At 48.5% G+C, this 24,349-nt stretch overlaps 1 protein-coding gene and 1 non-coding gene across 4 annotated transcripts in view; one reads left to right on the plus strand and one right to left on the minus strand.

Annotated features, from left to right (window-relative positions):
- The window catches only part of LOC139060188 (SH2 domain-containing protein 4A-like), a 400,299-nt gene that overhangs the window by 17,826 nt on the left and 358,124 nt on the right, over positions 1–24,349 (minus strand). The window contains exon 1 of one of the 3 annotated variants that reach the window (XM_070539142.1): positions 17,991–18,336. The exons of the other annotated variants lie outside the window; for them this stretch is intronic. The gene's annotated coding sequence lies outside the window, so the exon portion shown is untranslated. Of the gene's footprint in view, positions 1–17,990; positions 18,337–24,349 lie in introns of those variants that run through there. 3 annotated transcript variants of the gene reach the window in all.
- TRNAS-GGA (transfer RNA serine (anticodon GGA)) lies at positions 15,411–15,483 on the plus strand. The gene has a single exon. It is a non-coding gene; the product is annotated as a tRNA-Ser (tRNA).

Consider the following 24,349-nt stretch of genomic DNA (forward strand, 5'->3'; position numbering starts at 1 on the left):
TATCAGCAAGATGGAGCACCAGCACACAGCAGCAGCCAAACACAAAACTGGCTGGATGCAACTTTTCATGCGCAATAGATTGGAAGGCATGGGCCTGTAAATTAGTCAGCTAGGTCACTTGACCTCTCTCCACTCGATTTCTGTCTTTGGGTTTATGTGAAAGATCGTGCTTACATGATCGAGATGGATGTCAGATTGGCTCAAGATAAGCAGACGGATGTCTGCCGTAGAATTCGAGCGTCGGTCATCATGAAAGCCACTGAAGATGTGATAGAGAGTAATAATTACTGCATAGCTGCAGAAGGAGACCTATTTGAACACATTTTCTAGGCAGCAGCTGGTGTTCAACGACGCTTATGAATTCATAGATAATAAGACACTAAAATCTGTTCCTTATTTTTTGTGTGTGTGTGTGCAGGCATCCCAATTGCCAATTCGGCTCATTTGGAAGTGATTATTTACTTTCTTAATTTAATTAAATTATGGCGTTTACATGCCAACACAACTTTCTGATTATGAGGCACACCGTAGTGGAGGACTCCGGAAATTTTGACCACCTGGGGCTCTTTAACGTGCACCTAAATCTAAGTACACAGGTGTTTTCGCATTTCACCCCCCTTGAAATGCGGCCGCCATGGCTGGGATTCGATCCCGCGACCTCGTGCTCAGCAGCCCAACGCCATAGCCACTGAGCAACCACGGCAGGTTATTTACTTTCTTGAACGCATCAGTGTTGCCTTTGCTCAACACGTGGGTCGCTTCTCGGCCAGTTTATTTCACTTCTATTTTATGCCATGAACCTGTTTTTGTAGCACACATACACTCTCATGAAAAACTAAAACCGTCACTTTAATTTGGCTTTGGTCCGAAGCAAGTTTCTGCCGCGAAATATAGCTGCGTGCACACTCCGTCGAAGTAGTGCGAGCAAAGACAGGATTTTGAAACATGCTATGCCTATTACATTGCTTATCGTGTTTCGTGCGTGGTCAAAGGGCCGCTTCAGCTGCGTTATCAAGGAGCTATTGTTATCAATGTGATCAGTCAGTCTTGAGAGATGGATAATAAGTATGACGTAGAGAGGAAGGAATAGCTGGAAAGCCGCGAAACCTACCGATGGTGCTCCTTTGGTACCATATCAAGATTATGCGCTGTCTCTTCTGGTTTGCGACAGGTAATGCAGTTGCTTTCAATCAGCTTATTTGAGGGCGCTGCTTTATGATGCTAGTGGGAGCGCAGTCACGTGGTATTTTTCTTATTTCGTTAGGGTTGTTTGCCAGTCAGAAAAAATTGTGTGCAAGTAGTATGTCGCTGAAAACACAGCAGTTAGCGGTCATTTGGGGGTGCCTGCGTGTGCGTACAAATGCCTCACTGATACTTTGATAATTGGGACAGTAGTTCTGGAATTCGATAATTAATTACAGTTGTCGAATTAAATCTCAGTAACGAAAGAATTACTGACGGCTACTCCACTGTACTGGAAACAAATGCACTAGGTTTTCTTTAAGTAACGCAACTGCTCTTTTTCTAAGTCTTGGTGCATGATAGTTGGGGCACCCTGTAAATTCACTCAGTAACCAAAATGACCCCAAGCCCGATTCACTCGAACTCAGAATCAGCATAAGTCATGCACAGGAGCGCTTATACTCGGACTCACAGAACAAAAAGTACTGAGAGAACAAAAAATTAAATTATGGGGCTTTACGTGCCAAAACCACTTTTTGATTATGAGGCACTCCATAGTAGGGGACTCTGAAAATTTGGACCACCTGGGGTTCTTTAACGTGCACCTAAATCTAAGTACACGCGTGTGTTCGCATTTCGCCCCCATCGAAATGTGTCCGCAGCGGCCCGGATTCGATCCCGCGACCTCGTGCTTAGTAGCCCAACCCCATAGCCACTAAGCAACCACGGCAGGTTAAAGTACTGAGAGAAGCTGTAGTTTCACCGGAAGAACGAAGCAGTATTAGTGATAGCGAAGTATACCGACAATTACATGAAGGAAGATTACACCACCGGGAAACGCCAGATTCTAGGTGGTGGGCTAGAGGACTCAGGCTCTGAAACTGAACTGTCTCCTACTATGAGGTCTTGTAAATTCTCATATAAGGCCGTCACTTCAGTGAACAATTCTTCGAGGTCACACGAAGTTTCTTCAAGTGCAAACTATATATATATATATATATATATATATATATATATATATATATATATATATATATATATATATATATATATATATATATATATATATATATATATATGGGGGTTCGGAAAGCTGGTCGCCCCTCCCCCCGCCGGATGGAAAAATGAAAACTTTCCGCTTATGGCCGCGGAGACCGCACTACGTCTTATTCATAGTCGGTCAAGAAAAGTAGCAGCCTCTTTTGCCAATAGTCGGTAATCGGCCTATTACGCTCGAATTCCGACAGAGGTTTTCCCGCGGAAGTGCCCGGCGCGTTTCCACGTGATCTAAGCTAAAACGTCACGCGGACGGCAGCGCCGGCCACTCTGCGTAGCACAAAGCCAATTCCGGGATTAAGTGCAAGTAAAGGGACTTTACGGCTCTTGTGCTGAAAGCAGCCTTCATAGCAATCTCGACTTGAAACAATGGCAGCCAAGTCTTGTGACGAAGTTCGGGCCAGGAAAACTTAGGCCTCTGTGCCGCGCCGTTTATTTGCGACAGGCTACTTGTGGCGAGGGTGTGCAGTGCACTGGCGAATGTGCCAAAAAAATCGTGTGTGGATTTGTGGAAATGTCAAGCGTTAATTGCGCAATTCTTGCCCCTTGAAATTTTATTATCATATAAAGTACAGTTGCAACCAACTTCTGCTATAGCGAAAACTTTCTAGCGAAGAGAATCCCCTCCTTTGCGATTGCACCCACTGAAACTTGCAGGCAGCGAAGCAGCCATATATATATAATCTCGAGCACGCGAACACGGTGTGGGACCCGCACACGTCGGACAAAAAGAAAAAAAAAACATCGAAAGATTATTCGCTCGATTCACATACAATCGTTATATGCGTCACAACTACCCACAGCTAGTATGTTGCAACTACCAAATTTTGAATCACTATCAAAAAGGAGGAAGGTCGCCAGGCTCAATTGATTAAGATGCTTCGTTCGATAGACTTTGGTAAGCTGGGAATTCGATCTGAGGATGTCTTCGACAAAGACAACAATTGAGCATCCCACCGCAAACATATGCATACTATTAAACCGATTTTCGCAAGCACCAATGTATGCAATGTTCCCTTTTCCACAAAAACGATTGTCGAGTGGAATGCATTACCAACAAGTTCTCATTTGATTATTCCTCCAAGGTGAATTGTATTGTACTGAAGTTGTATCCCACTTTTGCATCATGCATGTGGATATCGTTTTATTCCTCATTTGAAATTTTTTGAAATGATTCACGTATGCGTTGACGATGCATGTACTCCCTCCCCTGCTTGGACCTTAATTGGTCCGCAGTATGTACTAAATAAATTAACTTGGTACCATAAACGCCAGTGACCGAAGCGCACGAGATAACAAGCCCCGAAAACGCGCGTTGGGCTCTTGCGACAGACCACTTCTCTACACAACACACATCCTCCCCGCTCTTACGCGAATTTTCTTTAGGTTGTGTCGACTGACATACTGAACCAAACATTCTAGCACACGCGTGATAAGCGTTGAGCTGATGAAATTTTGGGTATTTATAGTACCAAAAGTTTTCGTTGTACCTCTATGAAATGCCCGAAGGGTTTTTAGGGTAAATATAAGAAAGAAAATTGCATGCGTGTTCCATGGCGTTCCGGGCATGAAAGCGGCGGGAGCGTTGCACTGTGTTCCCGCCACTTGCGCTGGCAGGAACTTTCCGAAGAGATAAACGAATGGTCACGGCGGTGTGGCACAATCTCAAGACCGCATAGCAGCGCCTATCCAAAATTGGCGCGCTGCGCTTCACGACACATGATGTGTTACGGGCGCCTGTTCAGGAAGCTGCATAATTGCCATTTCCCATAGTGTTTCAGTATATTCTCCCTGGTAATCATCGATAAATGACTGGAACGCTACAGATAAAGCTCTTCCACACTGCTAAGCACTCAGTAAATAGAGCTCCGTAAACCCCCTGCCCGCCATTGACCTCCTTGCGCGCGCCGTGCTCTGTGGTGCCATCTACCGATCACTTCCACCACCAAATTCACGCTCAGTGTCGTCTGCTTTTAGTTTGCGCGCAAGCACGTACACGGAGCAAGGTGAGCAAGGTGATGCGGCTTCGACCATGAGACGACCTAATAGACGCACGCAGCTTTGCGTCACCATCCCAATGCACAAGTCCCACCACGCCAGGAGCGCCCAGCTATCGCCGTTGCTACGAAAATGTTTCGAACACGTGCCGGTACGCTAATGTAGGCACGGGTATACGGCTGAGGTAGACCAAGTGCGCATAGTGGCGCTACGCCAATTACAACTAAGCCAATGCGCAGCAGGCTATGTCGAATCGCAAGTTTAAAATAAAGGAGTACTGACATAACATTTGCGACACTTTTTTTTTTCATCAAGTGATAGACCAAACCCTCTAAACCCTGCAAAAAAATACCGGCTGCCGCCAGAGCGCCCAAAATAATTTACTATGAATTTGTTTCGATACCCAGGTGTTGGACGCATCATGACGTCATGATGCATCGGCTCGCTCCGTTGCTCGATCGCTGCTGCGGCTGTCACGCGCGAGCGCAGAAAAAGAAAGCGCGCAGCAATCTCGTTTATTTACTTATTCATTCATTCATTTCTTTATTTTTATGAGCAGCGGCACCTTACCTGGCCCTACTGCTGCTACATGACCACAGCAATTTTGCTTTGTGTCATGACGATGACGCCAGGTCCGACGTACTTCAAGACCAACTTGAGCATCGAGTTAAAATACCTTACAAATTTTAAAACATAAATGTCATCCTTTTATGCGCGCATATGGTAGAGTTTCTGCAACATCGAAAATATAGGCTACATAAGACAGGGCGCGCTGAATTATCACGTGCTATAAGTGAAACAGATGACTTCTCGAATGTGCTGTAAACTTGTCAGCTTTATTCAGAGGCGAGAACTGTGCGTCAAGTTAAGATCAATGAGGACGGGAATACGCTCTGATTGGAAGAGGAGAGGTTGGAAGCAAAATTCCAAATTCTCCTTCCCTATCCTCCCACCCTATTCTAAGGTTAACACTTGGGAGAGAGTTTTCGGTATAGCTTTTGACCATGTCACTTCACCGTGCGGAAGATGTGGCTGACCGTACCGTAAAACACCCCCGTCGGGAAACAATGTGGCATGTACAAGGCATAGGTAGTACGGTACTGCCGTACGACAGATATGGGGATGCGACGCACCTAAAGCGTTAAGCACCTAAGCGTTGCAGCGAATAAGAGCGGAGTGAACGCATTCGCCTAACTCCCGTGCTTTCGGGCTGAGACTAAGCGGCTTGCTTCGGTATTTGCACCGTGCAGGCTTGTAATTACAGTTTACACGCCCGCTAATTCGGCTACTATAGCGTATCACTGGAAAATATTGAACAACAAGTCCTCCACCGAATGACAAGAACTATTCGATTCGTAAGCATTTCACATCACACCCGTCAGGAGCTCAACCGAGAGAATTCAATCAACGCGCAAAAGTGTCCCGTGATCGACCAGAAGCGTTCACTTCGAACTTGCGAGGTTGGATATACTCATAAAGCGTTAGTCGGAACACACAACGATTCCAACGATCGGTGAAAAGAGTTGTGCTTGACCAACTTTAATGGCCGCGACGTAACGGCGACGGTAGACCGTTCCACGGCAGCGTCAGAAAAGGCGATACTTGCAATCATGTTGACGCGCAATAACTGCTTCAAGCATGTTATAGTTCTCTGACATCAGTTACGACCATGCATTCACGAGTCCGCGCATGTACTCGCATCGCTGAGGTTTTCTAGCCAGCTCCCTCGCTTGATTTATTCTCAGACGCCTGTGCGTAAATCGGAAGCTGCTCTCAAAACTGCACAGATGACCGTCACACAAGACTAAATGTGTTGCTGTGTTTCTGAGGCGACGTTCAGTTTTAGTGGGGTACTAATGTATTTATGTGACTGGACTGTGTTATTGCGGTTTGGAGAGAACCATTTTCACAGGCAGGCAGGCAATGAACTTTCTTCAGGTCCTGAGGAGCGACCAGGGAGGAGCCGCCGCGGGCAGCTACCACGTCGGGACGGGCAGGCCGTGCCTGACCGCCGCGCCGCGGGCCCTCTGGACTGAGCGGCGAGGTTGGAGCTCTTGAGCGCCTCCTCCCACTCTCCTTCCGTGGTGAGCAGATCGTGGTTTCTTAACGAGTAACACCGCCAGAGCATGTCTTCTAAAGTGCAGGAGGGATCTCCGCAGTCCGGACATTCGGGCTCGAACGAGTCCGCGTACCTGCTGACCCTGGCTAGGCTGGGACAGGACCTGGTCTGCCCGAAGGGTCGCGAAGGGTGGAAGCCTGAGGCCTGGAGAGCTTCGAATGGGGCGGGGGTTGACCCTCCTGCCGAGCTGATAGTGTTTTGTAGTCTCGTTGAACGTGTGGAGCGAGTCCTTGAGGAACCTCGCGCGCGCGGGCCAGTTCGTTGGCGTTGAGAACGACGGGGGAAACCCGAGGCCCTATGTGGGCCGGGAAACAAATGACGACGTGGGGGGCGATGCGCCTGCCGCAAAGCAGGCCGGCCGCCTCCCTCAAGACCGAAGCCTTGGCGAAGGCCCTGACCGCCACCCGGGAATTCGTGCAGACCTGCGGTCTGCTCCTGTCCCGGAGGACGAGGGCCACCGCGACCTCCTCCGTCAGTGCCGGGGAAGAGCCCCGCACCGACGCGGCGTTAAGGAGGTTGCCCCTGTGATCTACCACGGCGGCCACGAACCGGTCGGACGAACCGTATTGGGCGGCGTCGACAAATGCGACCGATCGTGTATCGCCGGCGACGGATCCGGGAATTGCGGCCGCCCTGGCCCGGCTTCTGCCTATACATTGTGTTGTGGGTGCACGCTGCGCGGGAATGGCGAGACTCTGACGGCCTCCCGCGTACCGCCTTTCTCTGACGGCAGTGGGGTGGCAGTCCAACACCTCCAGGATCCGCCGCCCCGCAGGCAAGGAAGAAAGCCTGACAACCTGGGCCGTCTGCTGTGCCTCGACAACCTCGTCGAGGGTGATGTGGACTCCCAGCTGCATGAGCTTCGTGCTGGCTCCCATGGGGATGCCGAGCACCTTTTTGATGCTCTTGCGCATCAGCGCTCCGAGCTTTGCCCTGTCGTAGCCGTGCCAGCGATGCGCGGCGGCCACGTACGTCATGTGACTCGTTAGGAAGGCGTGGTACAACCTAAGGAGGTTGCTCTCCCCCAACCCTCCGCGCCTGATCATGTCCGTTTTGGTGGCGATACGAGCGATCGTTTGTCCGTTACTACCGTTTGCCTCGATCAGCATGTACCGAGTATGCGGATGACCGTCACCCTGGGAATGACCTGCGCGATGGCTGTGCGAATGGAGATGTCGGCCTACCTTCCCGAGAGGGACCTGCCTTTTGGGGATGCACTCCCTCCTTTACGGTCGATACAAAAGGAGTTCGGACTTGGACGGGGAGAGCCGGAGCCCCGTGCCCGCCAAGAATTCCTCCGTGCAGCTCAGGGCCGCCTGTAGCGATTCATCGACTGGGCCTTCACTGCCACCGTTGCACCACACCGTGATGTGTCGGCGGCGGAAAGAGTGATTAACGCCGTCTACCTCGGAGAGACGCGCGGAGAGGCCGGGCATGGCGACGTTGAAGGGAAGCGGCGAGATGGCCAACCCCTGAGGGGTGCCACCCTCGCCCCAGCCGACACCCTCTGGAGAACTTCCCCAGCTCGAATGAATCAGACTTTACCTCGCCCACCTTGCGAATGGCGCGCCTGCCCCGAAGGAACGAACTGACAAACCCGTGAAACTTGGACCCAAGGCCCATGTCCGAAACGGAATCGAGGACGTGCCTATGCGAAATGTTACCGAAGGCTTTTCAACATCCAGCGCCAGGATACCCCTGACGTCTCTGGTGTCCCTATCGATGATGTGGTGTTTAATGAGTTTCATAACATCCTAAGTTGACACGAACGGGCGAAAGCCCACCGTGTTCGCGTTCCTCGATGTACCTTGATATCCGGTTGTAAGTGACACGTTCCGCGACCTTTCCCATGCACGAAGTGAGCGAGATTGGTCGGAAGTTGTTTAGGCTGGCGGTCTGACGTGGCTTTGGAATGAGAACTACCGACGCGAGCTTCCAATCGTCCGGGACGTCACCAGAGTTCCACACGCGACTGATCTCGACCGTTAACGTGGCGATGGCCTCTTCGTCCAGATTACAAAGCAGCCTGTTCGAAATGACGTGCGGTTACGGGACTGATCGGCCATTAAGGTTAAAAAGGGCTTCCCTAAACTCGTATTTAGAGATAGGAGCGTCCAGGTCTTCCCTCTGGAGGTCCCGGTAGCGGGGTGTAATCCGCGTCACCCGAGGGGTCCGTGGGTACACGTATCTGTCGGCCAACGACGGGATAATGTCCTCCACCATGGAGCCCTCCCGTTTGGCTTCGTGCAAAACCATCCATAGCTAGTCTCTGGTCGGACTTGGAGGCCGATTCGTCTAGGAGCTGCTTCAGAAGGTTCCACTTGCCTCCCGCGCGCATATGCCCGTCGACCGAATTACAAATCTCGTCCCACTGTTGCTTAGCGAGCGCGCGACAGTGTTCCTCAATGGTGCGATTGAGTTCAGCTATCCTTTACGGAGTCTACGATTGAGCCGTTGCCCCTTCCACCTGCCCAGCAGAGCAGCCTTGGCCTCGAGGAGGTGGGCGAGACGACTGTCCATCCTGTCCACCTTGAGGTCCGTATGGACCGTCTTGGTGGCGGACTCGACGTCCCTTTTCAGTTGCGACGACCATTCGTTAGTGATCCGCCGTCTTTCCCTTTCCGATTTTGCGAAAGAGGTCCCAACCCGTGACCCTAATTTCGGGGGGGGGGGGGAGGTGGCGGGGAGGAGGGGGCTGTTCGACACCTCGAAGGAGGTGGCCAGGATGAAGTGATCGTTACCCAAGTTCTCGTGCAGGTTACTCCACGAAGTCGGCCCCACCCTCTTGACGAAGGTGAGATCCGGCGTGAAGTCCCTTGGTGATTGAAGTGTCCGTTCGGGTGGGGAAGTTCTGGTGGGTGAAAATGGTTCTTGACGAACAATTTTCACAAGCGAAGGAAATTATTGTAATAATAAACGGGTTGCAACAAGTTTCAGGGTGACGTTATTTCATGGCTCAAACGTAACTTCGGGTCATTTCGTATTAACGGGACCTGCTCTCGCCGCGCCAATGGTGTAGGCAGAGGTGGGGCGTCGGGGTCGAAAGCCTTCCAGACATTATGTCTGCTATTGTGTGCCTTGCAACGAATGTAGGCGGTGTTGTGAAAAAGCCTTCCTGAAATAAAATATTGGCTATGCCACTGCTGGCCGCGATTTACTACAGAGTTAATGCGTCAGTGCGTAAGCAGCAAGACGGCGTAATACATAGCCACGAAGTAGCCCTGCTCTAATATGCTATGTTGAACTACTAATTTACGTAGATCGCTATTAGAGAGCAATCACTTTAAAAAAATCATTTAGCAATATGCATCCGACTAGTCCAGGTTCAAAAAAAAATTTTTTTTTCAGTATATACAAGTCGATCGGCACACGCCCGAATACAAATAAGTTATGCATACATTCAAACATCATACCTCGTCTTATATTTCAACTCACGCGACCCCGGCAACCATACTAATTTGAAAGGCGCTGAATTCATAAATGTTTACACGAACCAAAAACAAATGTAGCAGTTAATTATCAAACGAGAGGAGCGGCATTTATTCCAAAGGAGACGCTTTCTCAGTACGCTATAGCGACAACATTGCGGCAGTGGCCACATTCTTTCAAAGAACCCCCCCAAACCGTCCACAGGTTACTTTGAATGCTCTCGGGCGAGAAAGAAGAAAAAAAAACGCTCAGCAAATGTACATCCCTGCAGCAGGAACAAATCTGCATATGGCGTTTCTCACGCATACACGAACGACCTCGTGAAGTCTGGCGTCCGTCAAACCGAACTGTGCCGATAAATTTTCTTTGTTTTAGTCAAAGGTGACAAAGCGTGCCAACAAACGGCCGCCAACGCATTGCCGATCGAGTCAACGACGCGAAGTGTCCGCGCACCAAGATGTAGCTGTGAAGACAACTGCGCTATTCGCAGAATCTCGGAGGCTATGCCACCGCACGCCCGGACTATAAAACTCGCGCCATCGAAGAAAGAGTCGACGTGGCGCGGCACTCCAATTCTGTCACAACCAATCACGGAGGCACTCCTGCCTACAGCTTCTGCAAATCCTTCGACGCCAGTCTGAAGAGACCACTCGGACAAAATCAAGTCCCAAAATCAAGCCAACACGTGCCAAACGCACCGCACACAGAAAAGGGCGCGTAGAACCCAGTGATGCCTGTGACAAAAAAAGAACGAAAACGACGAAAAATAAAAGAGAAGGACTTCGTCATGCGAGCGTCCTTGAAGTCCTCGTAGAAAAGCCCACTAGCCTTATAAGGAATTGCGATTATACCACGTGACTACATGGAAAGCTGTAACTGATGACGTTAACAGCACGCGGTGTCATCGCATACAGGACAAGACTGGAGTACCCTAAAGAGTCATGGATTCGGAATACTACTACGACGTCCCGAGTCTTTGAGAAGGGCGCGTGGCGGTTGGACAGGACCGGAAAGAGAGACTATGCAAAAATGCAGCTATGGGGGTGCCGACTGGACGATTCCGGCGGAATATGAACCAATTACGAAGGGAAGAAAGAATGGACAACGTCACAGAATACGGGTCCTGGGCTACACTCATTGGACCCTACGGCCACGACAAACTTTGTCAGAAATTATTCGGAATGTTCGAATAGAGCAATTTTCGAATCCAATACAAATATTTGGAAAAAAAACATGTGCTTCGAATGTCTAATTGAATAAAGAAAAATGATTTTAGCTGCTTCTAAAAGTATAGAATGAAGCAGTGAATGGAACAGTGAATGGAAAAGGTGGAGGAAAGAAAGTGATATATTTACTTGAATTAATACAGGCAATGATACTCGAAAGCCCATTAAACCGAGCACCTAGCTCGTAAATTAGCAAATCATGAAAAGGTCGCCTCATCTTTCGGTTGGCTTACAACGACGGGTACCCCACAAACAGCCCACCGTAAGTGGGCCCTTTTTAATAGCTGACAAGCTCAATAATCGTTGTAGTAGCGTTCATGCACACATTACCGAACATTTCAAGAAATCAAATAGCACAATCTAAGCGAATACCAAGTTTGTATCCGAAGGAAGCATCCAATTCGTATTTGAAATCTTGAATATTCAATTAAATTAAAATTTCGACGTAAATAATTGAAATATTCGCATACCCCGTAGAGCGGGTCCCGCGCAGGTTTCATTGTTTTACATGGCGACATTTTCGTCCACCGAGAGCCATGACTGAGGGCCAGTATCGGTCACACTGAGTGGTCGAAATGTCTCGAAAAAGAGTCGCTATAGTGTCGAAACATTTACGCTGCGAAAAATACAACTCGCGCACTAGAAAAATATGAATTCGGCGTTCAGCTCCGCATGTCAAACTGCAGAGCAGCCAGGCTTCCTGAAACACGAACTGACAAAAAAGTAGGGCGGAGGGGGGGGGGGGGGGAGGGGGGATGAACCGAAATGAACGAATTAATCCAAGTCTTGTGATAACCGCAGAACGTGCGTCAGAAAGCGCTAATTTCCTTTTTAAATCCTTTTTTACGCTTATCCAGCCACAATTCTATTTCGTAGTTTGTAGAAAATAACATGCTGGGAACAAAATCAGAACCACGGATCACAAGGGGTGTGAATGGGCTACAGACATACTATCACTACGGTTATGGACCCAACACGGTAGGAAACGCACATGAAGCCCCAGGGGAGTCGCGGGACTTAAACCTGCAGAATGTTGTACTCAACGACCGCGGCATATGGTGGCCATGGCATTCTGCTGTGGTGCAGGATGTCGCGGGTTCGGTTGGAAGCAGCAGCGGCCGCCGCATTTTGATGGTCGCGGAATGCAAAAAAAACTGTTGCGCCCACAGCTTTTGTTGCGCGTTAAACAACAGCTGCTGGTCTTAATTAGTGCTCTGCACTCCGCGATACGGCGTATGTCACAGCCAAATCGTGGCTTTGATGTACGTACACCGTAACCGAACGTACTTTTATTAATCTCATTACTCAATGAGCAAACCCTTATTAAGCCTCGATTTAAAGGCGAATATTTTCTACATATACACTTTGAACACTTAGATCTGGATCGACTTGGAGAATTAAATATTTTTTTTTCAGGAAACTACCGCACGTTCATGTGGGCCGAAAAGAAAGCCACGAAATTCAAATTTCGCGGATTGCGTTTTCGCTGATTATATAAGACAAACGTTAGAAGAAAAAAAAACGTACCATCCCGCACGCAGTGTTTCGTTCATCATCCTGATCATAATTTGATTATACAAAAGAAAATTTTTTGCACAAGATGACTATGGGCAATGTTCCATTAGCTTAGTCCTCGTCAGATATGTCCGAGTTTAGGTCCGTGCTCAAGTTACGTGGGGAACTCTGCAGATTTGCGAACGAGGGAGGGCGGTATAGTTAGTAACGATTCTTTCACTTCGATTCTGTCCCGTTTCCTATGCGTTGCGCATGCGAAGAGGCCGGCAGGTGGAAATAATTACCGTCACAAAATAACGGCCCCAAGACTGAGCTCAACTGCTGAAGCAAAGCCGCTATTATAATCCAAGGATTAAGGGAAGATAATTTATTATTTAGATATTTAGTATGAGACGAAAAATGAGCGTATCATGGAAATGCGACACTTCTGCAAAGTGGACCTTCTTTCTTTAATTAAATAATCAGCTTCGTTTACGCGAGACACCAGATGCACATCCTGTCGCAAAAGTTACACGTGCGAAATGAAGAGAGATAGCAAGAGGAGATTGATTCCTCGAAATTTTTGGCCGCGCAGATTGGAGTTGAAAGCTGCAGCGCGACGACCAGTCAACCCAAACCCTGGAAAGCATACACCACACCTTTGAAGTACACGACGAATGAATCGGGCGATATATATATATATATATATATATATATATATATATATATATATATATATATATATATATATATATATATATATATATATATATATATATATATATATATATATATATGGCAACCGTCTTCAGCGAACGTTTTTCAGAACACTAGCTCTACGGGCTGGTCCAATTCTTCTAATTATATTTCGATCGAACAGAAAATTTCGTAGCATTCGCAACGCTCACACTTACCGAAATGCAAGGCTACAACCACCCGACGGCTTGGACGACCCAAACGACGAACGGAAATGCTGCCTCAAGACACGCAACGACGGATGCGCAGATCGCACAAATAAGCGCCAGCGAGCCGAGAAGGCAGTTTCCCGCCTCTAGGGCTGAGTCAAATGAATACACGACGAGAGGAAGCGCACATCGGCGTCTAAACATCGCGAACTGCTCTTCCTTTTGACTCAACGTGACTCAGCACGCGTCGACACGGCAGTTATGACAACCGCAGTATTCGTGGAGCGCCGACAATAAACACTGGCACCTAAGTACTGGTACCTAAGTACTCGCACCATCTCTGCAGCGCCCATCGTAATATATGAAGAACAGAGGAGACGGGAAATGATTCGTTGTTTCAGGCGCAATTACAAATCTTCGATTTAGCGGAAATTGGTATTGCACCGCCTGTTCACATACGACATGCAATGAAAAGAAAAAGGAAAGCATATCTCGTCAACTCATATGTTGACGTTGTAAAATGACGGTCAGTCTCCACTACGAAGAGATAAACCGGACGCTGCTGAGATAACGCGACGGAAGGCATTCAAAGACAACAATGTTATAGGGCTGTTTATGCGATATCACGGTTGCGGGCAGCGCCAATCTGACACGGGCACAGGTCATGCGTCCGTCAAAAGACGGACGCATGAAGTTTGAGCTATACCTATGGAAGGCATGAAGAGGCTAGAATTATGTGGCTTTACGTGCCACAATCACGATCTGATTATGAGGCGCGCGGTCGTGGGGGACACCAGATTAATTTTCGCTACCTGGGGTTCTTTAACGTACTACATCGAAGTCTCAGTACACGAGCGTTTTTTCGCCTCAATCGAAATGCGGCTGCCGCGGTCGGGACCGAACCCGCAACCTCGAGGCGATCATGAAGTGGCTAGCTGACAAGGTGCACCCGCAAATGTCTACCGGCAAATAAATACGTTGTACATGAAGTTGCAAGGATATGATGCATCCTCAAGCGCCCCTTGTGCATTAGAGTGCGCATTTATTGCCTCGAATCTTCAATATTACAACGCAAGTAATTACCTAATACCTGTAAGGAAGTGGTTTAAACATACTCTTACCATTAGTCTTGATGAAAATGTATATGTCGTCTATATACCGTTGTGTCGTCGTCACAGAGGACGCAAAGCACCAGTGAAATGTGTTTCGAGCAGCGCGATTTGACATGATAATTCATGATGTAGCATCACCGTGTCAACGTATCACGCCCACGTCTTCCTTTCTGTGTTTTAGAAACGAAAGACGGCTTTCTTTTACGTGAGAAGACCTTTACTTTATCACGTGCTGCCTTCTGCATTCAATCTAATATTATATATATATATATATATATGAACGAGAAGAAAGGGGGTTAACCGAGGGACCCGATAATTATTAGTAATGAGAAGCCAACAAACACTGACACCAAGTACAACAAAGGGGAAATTGCATGTGCTTAATAAATGAAATAAAGTAATGATAAATTAATGGAAATTAAAGTGGATGAAAAAACAACTTGCCGCAGGTGGGAACCGAACCCACAACCTTCGCATGTCGCGTGCGATGCTCTACCAATTGAGCTACCGCGGCGGCGTTTCCCCATCCACTTTCTTGGGTATTTATGTGTACTAGTAGAACCCTGGGAGTGTTAGCCAGCACTTGGTGTCAGTGTTTGTTGGCTTCTCATTATATGACTAATAATTATCGGGTCCCTCGGTTAACCCCCTTTCTTCTCGTTTATTACATAACGAGGGTCTCGAATCCGGCAACATTGATGCCTTCAGGTAGCATATGTGGGTTTATTGACCAGTTGCCTTCACCCGAAAAGATCACGTTCTCGTGACGCCTGCGGCAAAAAAGACGTTCCACGTCCGCCGCCAAGGCTTGTGAGTGGGTGCGCTGGCTAACACTCCCAGAGTTCTACTAGTACACATAAATACCCAAGAAAGTGGATGGGGAAACGCCGCCGCGGTAGCTCAATTGGTAGAGCATCGCACGGGACATGCGAAGGTTGTGGGTTCGGTTCCCACCTGCGGCAAGTTGTTTTTTCATCCACTTTAATTTCCATTAATTTATCATTACTTTATTTCATTTATTAAGCACATGCAATTTCCCCTTTGTTGTACTTGGTGTCAGTGTTTGTTGGCTTCTCATTATATGACTATATATATATATATATATATATATATATATATATATATATCGGTCAGGCCGTAGACAAGTGATGTCCCGCAGCTGTCTTCGTATGAATGCTAAGATGCGGCGGCATTCAGAGCACGTACTACAGGCTATTATGAGCCAGAATAAGTAGTTACATGACCATCAATCGATCATGTCAGCGATCACGTTTTGTGAGCGTTTTACTTGTTCTTTGAACAACGTTGTTGTAACCAGCTGCCAGCCTCACAAGCCTCTTTCATACGTCAAGTCTTCAGCTGGGTATAGCACAACAGTGGCTGAAAACGAAAAGAGCGCACACGAAGACCACGAGGAAGGCAGACAGCTAGACGTGTGGTCGTGGGGCGTCGGTTTTCGTTTAAGTGACTGTGTACCAATCGTCCCATCAGGAAGCTCGCCTGCGATAAAAGGTTTGTTCAAAATGCCCATTAACCGTGTCGCGCACCCCTTGCGATTCAAGAGCGACAACGCACGCACGCCTTCGAATCAATTGGCAAATGAGCCAGGCGCTAAAGTGCGCGCCATATTCAAATAAAGCGCTCAACGTGGGAGCGCTTTGATACTCGCTTGATTAGGCTACTTATTCAAAACAGTAATAATGACCAGACCAACGGCTTCTTTATAATGACTACTATTTGGCGCAGCAGCGCTGGGGTCTCTTGACAATCACACGACTTCAATTTTGCTGTTCGTCGACAGTGGGCTTTGACACTCGCAAAACAATCTGCCACGAGCGACCTCAGAAGCGTACTCGAATGTCGCAACCTATCGCACATGCAGCTCTTTAGACAGGGAGATAAAATACACAGCTTTCGTAACGAGAACACGACAAAAACCAATGACATGTAATAAAATGTGAAACGACGATACACAGCGCGTCACCGATCCGCAGCGAAATGTTTGCGCCAACTGAATGACGCGCACAGCGAATTCATAGCAGCTGGGCCAAAAATGCCACGCGCTCGTAGCTAGAGGTAGCGTCGCAAGCTGAAAGCCCTTGTTTACGCCTATCAATACCCGCAGCGCGCGCGACGTTTAATAGAGGTCCGACTATGAAACTGAAAAGAGACGAACACTGCCACGTGCAAGCCTTCGAGTGGCACAGCGCGCGAAAAAAAGCAAACAAGTGGAGGAACACGGTCGGTCGAATAAATAAAAAACGCGGCGAAGGGGGATCTGCGAACGTAAACGCGCGGCGAGGCGCCTTGCATACCCCAGCGGAGACGGGAGCTAAATAATGGAATAGTAGAGAAGGGAGCAGAGAAGAGGAACTAAAGGCGAAGCACCGCCGCGCGAAGAATGCAGCCACCGGCTATCTCCGCGGACGCGCGCATTCCACGGATGCCGCCGACAGTGCTGTGGTGGGTTCGGCCCCTCTCCGAAAAGTGTTCCAGCTCGACTTTCTTTCTTTTCGTTATTTTCGCGGTGCGACTCGTCTCGACACGCGAGCTCGTCAACAAGAGCGGCGTTTCCTTCGCTTGAATGGGCGACGAGCACGCGCTGCGGAGACCTGAGCAAGACGGACGCGCACTACTTTGACGTCTGCGACGCCTTCGTGAAAGCCCGCGTACCGCGCGTACTTACTCCGCTTCGCTTCCAGCAGTGGTCCTCGAGTCACGGCAAGGCGCGTGAATCACCCGTGTGTCGCTCATGACAAGGTCACGACGACGGGATGAGTTTTGCGTGTCCATCATAAATTAACAGCACCCATCTGGCTGGCCGTCAGCAATTTGTTTTCAGCAGGAGCATTGATTATACACACGTTTGAGTATAGATGCTTACAATTATGTAATACCTTAGATCATTTTTTTCTCTCTCTCTCTTTCCGATTACATACGGAATAAGCGATTGTCGAAGACAGTTGTGTACGATGAAGAGCGAGTCACCCAGAGAAGCGGAAAACAATATACGAACAGCCTAACAAGTATAACGGCAGTTGCCCGTTCCGACTCCCCGAGACCGTATCAGGAGCGGATAAAAGTAATCAAGCTACCTGCCCAGCGCCACGGCACCGCATGAGGCAATCCTCGTGTTCAGATCCATACGTGACTCATTCGATGAGTGTCCTAGTGGAGAGGCGAGAGCGCGGTCAGCGGCTTCTAGCTGTGCGCCGTCGTACCTGCTACCATCGAATTTGTGCCACCCATCTCCGTCCCCAGTACGCATGCTCCGCGCGGAGCCTTCGGCGGTGCATTTGACTCATCGTTTCCGTGGCAGCGGCGGCCCTGCTCTAGAACCGCTCCTAGAACAGCGCAACCGCCGCCACATTCTACACCTGCGAGTGCAAGTAAACTGTAGCGGACGATCAAACAATAAACTGTTCGATGCAGATAGGAATGAGCAGACCGAAAAGGAAGAAAAACTTACGGTGCCGGTGGTGCGGCTCGCGACGGTGCTATAACGACAACATGTAAAAGCACGTTCCTTGGCGGCACCGACGAGCGGATTTCCAAGCTGTTCCGCGACACGGCCGTCTTCGGGAAGCTCGTGGCCCACACAACACTGCGGCAGCACAGGCACGCGCCAGACCGGACGGAGACTGCTGACTGCTACGCGCGGCAGTCAGCGGCACACACACAGACCCACGCAGAGTTGGCTGCACGCCGCCGCTCCCTTCTCGTCTGCTGCTAGGAGACAGCTCCGCGTACCGCCGCTGCAGCGCAACCTCTCCTAGCGCATCTAACCCAGCGAGTCGAACGAAGCGCGGAGAGGCGCGCCCGTCTAGTGGAAAGAGACGCCCCGCTCAGCCTCCTCGGTTCGGTGCAACGCTCTCTCCACCGTAGTCTGTAAAGAGACTCGTAGCGCCATCCTGTGGCTGCGAATAAAGCTCTATATCCAAAAGAAAGCTTCGGATTTCTTTTTTTTAGACTAAAGCCGCATATGGTGAATAACGGCGGTTTTGAAAATTTCTGCAAGAGCACATTTCTGGTGGGTTTGACATTCGCTCTGGCCAGTTTAGAGTGTAACATTTACAGTGTACATTCTTTCGCTCCCACTACATCTCTCTTCCTCCGGTCCTCTTGCCGGACGCTCCCTTCCTCCCCATCTTCTTTCTCTCCGCCGAGGGGAAAGTGCTAGGAAATGCCCGTCGCCCTCTCGACTGCTGATAGCGGTCGTCCGTTCTAAGCGCGCAGCGAGGACACCCGATGTTCCTTCGTCTGGCACGCATGCGTGCATCGGTCCGGAGGCCGCTCCGATGCATGTGTGCCCGAGCGCACAATGGGCATCTTACAATCGGACCGGAACGTCCCGGAAATAATCGCGAGTGCGGCCAGTGGCTCCGCTGTCGCGACATGCATCGGCGACAGTGCGCTTTGCTGTACTAGCGTGCGTGTGCGAACCGAACGAATATGCGTGGTCACGCTGAGATTTCGGAGGACATTGTCAGGGTTATTATTTCTCTTCTTTCTTCAACGGCCAGCTTCCCTTACCGTGGATGCTGATTTCGGAACCAGAAACGAGTGCGCTGGAGAGCGAAGCGTTATTAGGGTCACACGCTGCGCTGGAGGGGGCCGCGTCAGTAAAATGTTTCCTCAAGACGCTAACATACATAATGACATCGGCCTAAGATTAAGCCTGCCTGGGCTCATTTGTCGACAGCAGAGATGCCTTCCTCCCTGTTTTTTTTTTTTTCCTTCTTTTGCTGTGCGCTCACTTGAGAGAAGTTTCATGTAGGGTGTTAGACCCTCCACTGTTGTTTTGTGTTTAAATTATAATAAGTGATCTGTGCATGGTTTGTGGGTCGAAATAAAACGGAGAGTCAGTGACAAGGTTTGAAAGAAGCATGCAGTTACCATCTTCTGAAAATGCCTTCGATACCTTAATATAGAAGCCAAAAGACCAGCTTCCTTGTCCAATCCTAATTTGAGTGAGGCCGTCATATCGCACATCTTCCCTTCATCCACGTTGCAAAACAGTAACCTTACTGATAACAGCATCCCTTCATGCTATATTCATGTCAATAATAATAATAATAATAATAATAATAATAATAATAATAATAATAATAATAATAATAATAATAATAATAATAGAAGTAATAATAAAGATGACTGCATATGTGTAAGGTTATTTATGCATATAAAAACAGAAAATCATATAGTCATTGCGACATGAAAAACTGCATGTCGTTGTTACCTGAAACATGCGGTTTCCGACTCGGCAGAAATATGTTATAAACAAAAAGCGGTCCCCATCAGTTGATAAAAGAAATCTACTTTGGAAGTGTTCAGGGCAGTCTTCACACGTTATAGGGGAAAAAAGTAACTGATTACAGATATTGCGTTGAAAACTCATTTGATTTAGTCTATCAATTATATAAGTAGAGAAACAACTACAGAACATAATTAACTGCATATTTTGCGATGCTTTTAGCGTTTAAGTCAAAGTTGCGCAATGCAGGTGATGTAACAGGAAAAAGCTTGTTACCTCACAAAGCAGCAAAATTGGACTATGGGCACATAAGCAGATTTGGCTACGAAAAAGAAATATCGGCTCTAATTTTAACGTCGCGGTGCATTTTGCATCTTGGGTTGCGGGTTTTTCTTTTCCTTTTTTTTTCTAGTTATTAGCAAGTGCGAGATATTCAGAAGTTCGGTAACGTTGAAGTGTAGCCTTCCTGTTTGATTTTGACTATTTAAGGTCCGGCAAGTGCCGCTGAATTAATTAGTTGGACTTGACCAGCACCGGCTCACCTTTTATCACGGCTACCTATCTCGGTGCAAGTTATCTGTTTTGTGAAATAACCGGCCAAAAGGCATCAACCGATAATACAATTACTCATGGCAGCGGTGCAATATCGAACGAGCGGAAAACAGAAACCAGCCGACTGAATGATTTACACATGTCACTTATTTCGAGCTCCGTATATGCAGTTAAGACGCAGAACGTGGACACAAAATGCTATGTGCAGATCACCAATGATGCTGCTCATATGACATGGCTCTAACGGGTAGTTGATTGCGCCGCGACAGCAGTTTAACTTAATTATTGCCTACTCGTTCTGGTAATGCCACTGCAGAGTCGCAGTTCTGCCCTCTATACGGAATTCAGTAGCCGGCAGGTGACCGCCAACAAGTAACCCCCGTACAGGTCGCTATAATGTATTCTGCGTGCGTGTCGAGTAAAAATTACCCCGTCTCCGGTTTTATCCTTTGTGGCGCCTTCCGCATAAGCATGTATTGCAGCAGCAATCGAGCCGATAACAATTCATCTGTTGCGATTACAGACGCCCAGATGAAACTCCGGTGATGCTTCCGATAGTGAGTTCAAAGCTGCGTTGTCCCTGACGCCACACCTTGCGCAGACGTCATCCGTTTCGGCTAACGTGGGCAGCATCGCGATCTTTGAAGGGGACTATCATGCGACATCTGAGCGCTTGGATCGTTCTCGGAAATTCCTGACGCGCGAAAATTGGCCACGCAACTCGCTGGGAGGGACATCCACAGTCGGGGGTGGGGGAGGGGCTCAGTCAACTGCGTTCGCATCGTGACGGGGGCCGCCAGGCTGGCGAAGACGCGGCGGTGTAGTAGTGAACCCTCGATCCACTCACGCGTTCCGAGAAGCGCTTCCGGCGCGTGGCAGCCCTCGGGCGCAACGCGGGAGTCGTGCCAAGGCCGAACTCGCCGCGCTGCACACCTATAGGCGGTCCGCGATGCCCGCCAACCTGACCCTTCGGACCCTCGGGCGACTTGAACCGGCACCTGACACAATTCCCTGTAACATCCGGAGCATGTGTGTTCCTCTCCGCTTGCGTGTTACAGGCGTCCCTCGTTGCGGGCAAGACTCACATGTCTCTACATTCCGTCTCATCGACTCCGTGCAGTGCATGAAGCGAAGGATCAGCGTAGCAGCCATTCGGTAGAGAGTCCTATAGATAAGGTGACGCAAGAGGCTTGCGTTCCCTTGGGTAGGCGAGACTCGAGCAGGGGTGGGCTTATTATTATTTCATCATAATTTTTGCTTTTTTGACCATCGGGACTGAATGAAAACTGTAGTCATTGTCAGTTGATTTTCTATAGTGCATGTGCGGACCGATTCTTGTCTTACCTTCTCCATTTTCTCTATCCCCCCTTCCCCTTCCTCCTGTGTAGTAAGCCCACTGGACATTTACTCTGTTAACCTCTCTGCCTTTTCATTTCTTTTTTTTTCTCTCTCTCTCTTAAACAGACTTTGGGCTCTTGGGTATAAGCCTGCGTCCCCTAATCGAAAAACGTCTTTAACAGAGAGTTGTAGATTAGGGTACCTAAGCACTCGGGGACCTAAACTGCATTGCGGGTCATTTGCGTTCCGACGGGCGTACTAAAATACGCCCGTCGGTTTGCGTCCCCCGGTGCTTAATTGGCACACTAAGGCTACCCAATACAACGAGCCTAATACAGCGACGTTCCCATTAAATCGTGCGGTGGGGGCGACCGCAGAGGAGTGCGATGAAGGGAGCCCCCTTCTACTGGTTCAAGGGCCCGTATGGTCAGTCCGCCCGTCCGTTGCGCCCTAGCCCGCCCGCGTGCGGACGCCCAAAAGGCGGATGGTGTTTCGCGCGTTACGCGGCAGTGATCTCCATTCGATCGCCGTGAAGCCCGCAAGCGCTGGTGCGTACACTGCTCAGAGCTGACGCACGTTTCCTCTGTATATTGTATGCATTGTCGCGGTAAGATGGAATGCGCGCACTTAACCAGCGGCCCATGTTTGGGCCCGCGCGTGTGCAGGCGGCACAACTTGGCGGTCAAACGGTGATTTCGGATCGGACACGCGTATATACACAGAAGCAGTATGCGGTGTATACCGCACGCTGCCAGCAATGTTTACCCTTTCTTTTTCTGCTCTCTCTCTCTCTCTCTCTCTTTTTTAGACTTGACCACTTTTATATTTTTCCATGTCCGCTCTAATGTGGCTCAGTGGGTATATCAAGTCATGCAGCATGCTGCTGAGAACGAGGTCGCAAGTTCGTTTCCCAACAGAGGCGGTGGCATTCCGATGAGGTGCGCGCTCTTCAAAAGAAAAGAAAGTTAAAAAAAACACGGAGTTACTACCATAAGGTTAGCAACTCACTGTCACATGATGTATCGTTAAATTATTAATAACCGACAACTAGTAATTTTAAGGTTAATTAAGAAAAACTACGTCAGGGATGTCGTTGCATAAACAAGGATCTATTTTGATAAAAATTGTAACTTTGAAAAAATAGCACGTGCTAAGTGTTGGCACATTGCGCCTTCAAAGAAGAAAGAAAAAAAAAACAACTTGCAGCATGTGCTTGCCCATTGTGCACATTTTCTTAACAAGACGACCTAATTACCCGTGAGCGCACCAACCATGTGCATGAGCATGCAGAGTATCGCCTATATAGCCGTCATCTCAGAACGCCAACTGAAGCAGTTGGTGCGTAAGTGTTCACACGAATGCGGAATGTTGTATACTCCACTTATAGAACCAATATTATCCAGCATTATGCGCTCAGAAAAGAGGTTCTGTACAGTTAAATCAGCATCGATCAGCAAAGACATGACAGTGGTGTAGTATAAGGACATTTACGCTGTTATTATTTACACTGGGACGACCTCTAGGCATATGGTGAACCACGAATAACGCCCTAAGACTGCCGTAAGACCCGGAATAACAGACCACAAGTTGGACCTATTCGTTGTGTTCACAAGCTGAGCATGCAGCACATCGATTATGGCTCACTCGTGCTATGCGCTAGCACGCTATGGTAAGGTTAGTAACAGATAGAAAGAGCTGTCAAATGAAGATGCTGAACTTTTTTTTTCTAGGAGTCCGGAATCTAAAAAATCTGCAGATTTCAGTGGTTCCTCCGGCTCTCAACTCATTTACTGCGACAGCAGCAGCAGACAGTCACAGCGGATACCGCCATCGTCTCAAAAATAGCTTATGCGACAACAACGCCGTCCTTGTCCGGCCGCTATACAGTATCGCATATTGCGTACTCTTAAATATACGCACGCACACGCCTCTGCTATCCGTGGCTATGTGGGGCGCTGACTCCCAAGCGCCACACGATATATAGCGCACGGTGGTTAGCGCGTCCATACTACCATCTGTACATTGTCATCGTATAGGCGCGTGAATCTGACTTCCTGTGGCGGTGGTGGGGGAAATTATTTTATTTATGTGATGAGGAGACGATACGAGAAGGACGAGGACCATCGATGGAAAGACGGACGGACACAGCAAACTCAGTTTCGAGGTCATAACTGATGTCGCAGTAAAATTTGCGGACCGAACGTTGGGTGCACGTGAAAGAACCCGTGGTGATAAAAATTTATCAGGAGGCCTCCACTCGTGCCTCACAGCGCCTGGGTTGTATTTGGATGTTAAAAATCTATCTATCTATCTATCTATCTATCTATCTATCTATCTATCTATCTATCTATCTATCTATCTATCTATCTATCTATCTATCTATCTATCTATCTATCTATCTATCTATCTATCTATCTATCTATCTATCTATCTATCAAGTATAGCTGCGCGTGCTGATGTATATTGCCTGTCGATCTGTCTCTGCCTATCTATTTATCAGAGTCTGTACATCTCTCTGTATCTATCTATCCATTTGCGGCCGTCCGTCCTTTTCCTCTCTGCGACTTTTTCTTTCCGGACGGACGGACGGACGGACGGACGCCTGTCTGTCTGTCTGTCTGTCTGTCTGAAGACGCGATACTTTTATTTCCCGTTGCCCGCTTATCCCTGTTAAATGCTTTTAT

Source organism: Dermacentor albipictus, chromosome 1 (assembly GCF_038994185.2).
Source record: "Dermacentor albipictus isolate Rhodes 1998 colony chromosome 1, USDA_Dalb.pri_finalv2, whole genome shotgun sequence".
NCBI lineage: Eukaryota > Metazoa > Arthropoda > Arachnida > Ixodida > Ixodidae > Dermacentor > Dermacentor albipictus.